Source organism: Chelonia mydas, chromosome 19, assembly GCF_015237465.2.
Source record: "Chelonia mydas isolate rCheMyd1 chromosome 19, rCheMyd1.pri.v2, whole genome shotgun sequence".
In the NCBI taxonomy this organism is placed as follows: domain Eukaryota; kingdom Metazoa; phylum Chordata; order Testudines; family Cheloniidae; genus Chelonia; species Chelonia mydas.
In genome coordinates this window covers 7807192-7812158 of record NC_051259.2, presented here as the reverse complement: position 1 = coordinate 7812158, position 4967 = coordinate 7807192, and positions in this window count along the sequence as shown.

The following is a 4967-nucleotide window of genomic DNA, read 5'->3' as shown; positions in this document are numbered from 1 at the left end:
GTGATAGTGGATTGGTTTGGAGTGATTTAATTTATTATCAGTGATAGTTGTCTCACCTGCAGTTGCTCGGGTCAGGGCTAGGTAGGGGTTTCATGCCTGTACTAGGAAGTACTGGTGAGCCCACACCTGTAAGAGGATATGACATAGGGAACAAAGATGGCTGGGAAATTTTAGGGAAAGCTTTCTCTTGACACTGTACTGTCTGTCTGACTCCAAGGGACAATTTGCGTGAGTGCAGATTCTGAGGACTGGTTTCAGAGTAGCTGCCGTGTTAGTCTGTATCCACAAAAAGAAAAGGAGGACTTGTGGCACCTTAGAGACTAACAAATTTATTTGAGCATAAGCTTTTGTAAGCTACAGCTCACTTCATCAGATGCATTCAGTGGAAAATACAGTGAGGAGATTTATATACATAGAGAACATGAAACAATGGGTGTTACCATACGCACTGTAACCAGAGTGATCACTTAAGGTGAGCTATGACCAGCAGGAGAAGGGGGAGGGGGGAACCTTTTGTAGTGATAATCAAGGTGGGCCATTTCCAGCAGTTGACAAGAATGTCTGAGGAACAGTGGGGGGAGGGGGGAAATAAACATGGGGAAATAGTTTTACTTTGTGTAATGACCCATCCACTCCCAGTCTCTATTCAAGCCTAAGTTAATTGTATCCAGTTTGCAAATTAATTCCAATTCAGCAGTCTCTCGTTGGAGTCTGTTTTTGAAGTTTTTTTTGTTGAAGAATTGCAACTTTTAGGTCTGTAATCGAGTGACCAAAGAGAGTGAAGTGTTCTCCAACTGGTTTTTGAATGTTATAATTCTTGACGTTTGATTTGTGTCCATTTATTCTTTTATGTAGAGACTGTCCAGTTTGACCAATGGACATGGCGAGGGGCATTGCTGGCACATGATGGCATATATCACATTGGTAGATGTGCAGGTGAATGAGCCTCTGATAGTGTGGCTGATGAGATTAGGTCTTATGATGGTGTCCCCTGAATAGATATGTGGACACAGTTGGCAATGGGCTTTGTTGCAAGGATAGGTTCCTGGGTTAGTGGTTCTGTTGTGTGGTGTGTGGTTGCTGGTGAGTATTTGCTTCAGGTTGGGGGGCTGTCTGTAAGCGAGGACTGGCCTGTCTCCCAAGGTCTGTGAGAGTGATGGGTCGTCTTTCAGGATAGGTTGTAGATCTTTGATGATGTGTTGGAGAGGTTTTAGTTGGGGGCTGAAGGTGACGGCTAGTGGCGTTCTGTTGTTTTCTTTGTTGGGCCTGTCCTGTAGTAGGTGACTTCTGGGTACTCTTCTGGCTCTGTCAATCTGTTTCTTCACTTCAGCAGGTGGGTATTGTAGTTGTAAGAATGCTTGATAGAGATCTTGTAGGTGTTTGTCTCTGTCTGAAGGGTTGGAGCAAATGCGGTTGTATCGTAGAGCTTGGCTGTAGACAATAGATCGTGTGGTGTGGTCTGGATGAACGCTGGAGGCATGTAGGTAGGAATAGCGGTCAGTAGGTTTCCGGTATAGGGTGGTGTTTATGTGACCATCGCTTATTAGCACCATAGTGTCCAGGAAGTGGATTTCTTGTGTGGACTGGTCCAGGCTGAGGTTGATGGTGGGCCCATCTGCTCTGCTCACCTGTCTTATCTATCTTAGCAAGTGAACTGCATCCATGGGCAAGCAAACACTGCAATCACATGTTGCATTTGAGAGCTTTTTCACATGTCAGATGAGCCAGACCTTCTTTAAGGCCTAATGTATGATCCACCCTTTTGCACAAGCCTTCTTTCAGTGACCATGGCAGAAGCACAGAGTCTGTGGAGGTTTACGATAGACCAACAGCAGCAAGGTAAGTAACGGGCTAAAACAGGACATGCTAGAGAGTGAGTGACCTTTGCATATGGAATAATGCAATTCTCCTTTCTGACCTTGGAGCCTAGATGTTATACGGATGGTGCTTGAGAAATGCCTAGGACGAGACCCTCTGATCGGTCCAAGTGTTCTGCAATCCTCAGTCCTAACAGCTGCTCACTCTTCCTCCCATGTGAATGGGTTATGGAATGGATTATTCCCATTTTGCTGGTGAGTACAATGAGGCATTAAGTGACTTTCACATGGAATCAGTGTGGCAGAATCAGGAATAGAATCTAGGAGTATCGGACTCCTAGTCCACCCCCTTCTCTAACCACCAGATCCCATGCCTGCTCCCACAACCCGGGAATAGAACCCTGGAGTCCTGGCTTCTAGTCCCCTTCTCTAACCACCAGATCCCATGCCTCCTCTCACAACCCAGGAATAGAACCCTGGAGTCCTGGCTTCTAGTCCTTTTCTCTAACCACCAGCCAACGCACACACTAGATCTCACAAATGCATTGACTATGTCTACACAGCTTTCTTTTTTACTCGGAAGAATCCCAATGTCAAAAACTAGGGATTTTAAGCATTAACTCCTTTAGGAATATTTCCGCTAAAATACCCATGACATCTGGTTTCCGCTTCTTTCCTTCTCAGTGAGGCTACAGCCCGATTGTACATAGGAATTTGGAGAACCATTTCTGGGAAAGGGGTAGAACGTGACTTTGTAACATCCCCAGGCATTACTGCTCAGCCACCGCCGATCACATTCCGTGCTCTGAGCACCTGTCAGGGGTTAGCAGGTGGCTCCTGGGAGGTTCATCTTTCTGTCTTTTAGCTCTACAAAGCTAGAATTTCCACTTGACGTCAGCCAATGACTGTGCCCTCATCCCCCGCAGTTGTTCTATTGAAGACCTGACCAGAATGTTCCACCAGAAAATATGGAGTTTCCTCCAAATGCCTGTTAGTTTCACTTGAACTTCTGCTTTTAACTGCAGTGAAGCCTAGATTTTTTTGTGCCAAATGCTTCTTTTTTTGTGGTCATCGTGCATAAGTGGGATTCTTTTTTGGAAGGGTGATGGGATAAGGAGAGACAGGGCAGGAACAGGAGGGGATCTGAAAATACTTAAATTCAAATTCTTTATTCTCTGCGATGAAATGCTCCTGCCACTTCCTAGTTCAGAACACATCAGCCTGTGACAACCATGAATGACAGAGAGATTTCAGTTACCCGAGACATCGCAGAATGACGTGGGCTGTGTTCTATTTAGCAATCTAGGAAATGAGCCCATTTCAGATGGAAGTGAAAATGAATGATGTAATAGTATCTAGCTCTTTATAGAGCACTTTTCCTCACTAGATCTTACAAAGGTGATATTGTTATCTCCATTTTACCGATGGGGAAACTGAGGCACGGAGCTGAAATGAGTTGCCTAAGGTCACCCAGCAGGCCAGTGGCAGAGCCAGGAATAAAACTTAGGTCTCCTGAATCCCAGTCCAGTGCTTTACTCACTAGGCCACACTGCCTGAAACCTGTTAGTATGCCGATGTCCCTGCAGAGCCCGGGCAGTGGGGGTATTTGGTACATACACCTGAGTTTAACCTCATTTCCACTCATCTCGAAGGGCTGGTCTGCAGACAGATGCTTTCACATGGCTTCGGCTGATATCCCACAGTGCAGAAATGTTGCCCTGTGGGCTGGGTGGGTCGTGACCGCCGAGGCCTCAGTGAGATCAAACCTCCTGGAAATATTGCCTTCTTCATTTGTTGGTACCGTGTGCATCTCTCTGTCCTAATTCAGGAAACATAACTGGCCCAAACGTCTGCCCAGACCCTGAACCTGAAATGTTTACAATGTTCAGATTAGTTTGAAGAGAGACTCTCTTCTCCCTGACTTTCCACATGGCTCTGACCCTTCCCTAGACCTGTTCAGCAAGCTTTTGGCTTTCTCTGGACCCTCTCACGCCCTTCCCAGCATAAGACCCCCTCCCTGGTCCCCCCAGTGAGCCTCATGTTCCTTCAAGCCTACTTGCAGGTGAAGATCCCACCTCTAGTGGCCTCTGAAGGGTGCGGTGCACAAAGCTTGAGTTCTGGGCTAGCTGGGCGTCTGCCAGAACTACCATGTCCTGCAGAGAACTAATTAAAGGTAGGAGAGGCCTGTGTGGAAAGGAAGGAAAGCTCTACGGACTTGTTGATAGGTTGTGCATTGGGAAGAGCTGGGACTTGTTTGTGGGATGGGAAGGAAGCTGAAGGCATATTGGAGGATCACACCTGAGGAGGGGACTGAAGCGGGGGTTCTGTTAGAGAAGGAACGGAAAGGGGCCCAGGAGCTTCATGAGGAATAAGGGTCCAGCTTTAGAGCCACAGCCAAACTTTTGTCCACTAAGCTTACTGGAAGCAACACAAGTCTCATGAGCGTCCCCCTTTGTCACTAGTTCACACAGCAGATCGTGCGGCTTAGTCACCAAACCTATCTAGGAGCCATCGGCTTCGTTCTTGTTGGTGAGGAGCCAGAGGAAATCACCGTGACTGGCGCCCAGTTACAAGAACAAAGAAAACCTGTGAACTCCTTCGGGCTGAGATCTGGCCACGTTGCATTGGGGTCTTCCTCAGCAGCAACCGCACTCACTCAGCCGACCTGCTGCTGCAGGGGCCCTCAAGGCTTCAACTGGAGACTCTGGTGTGCTTAGAAAATAGCCCACGTGCAGCATAACAAGTGGAAGGTCAAGTGCAGGGTTCAGCAAAGCCGGGCTGAGGTCAAGCTCCAGCACAGTCCAATTGACCGTGCTCTTTTTATAGTCCACGAGAAGGTCCAAGGTTTGCCTCAGCCACAGGCCCGCAGTGACCGAAGAAGAAGATGGTGACGCTCATCGTGCAGCCTGCAACAGAGAGACGTGCTCCCTCTAGCTTCCAGTTCTTCCTCCTTCTCAGCACCCTTCCTCTAGACTCGCATCCCCTGTCCCGCCAAAGAGACTCATCAGCACACCTGATGGGAACGCCTGCCCAACCTGCCATTGCTGGCGTTTGGCCGTTGACATCTATAGCCCCAGGATCAAACTTCCTTTCAGCAAAATAAACGGGTGGGAGGAAGAGAAGTTTTGACACCCTCCCCTCCCCACCCCC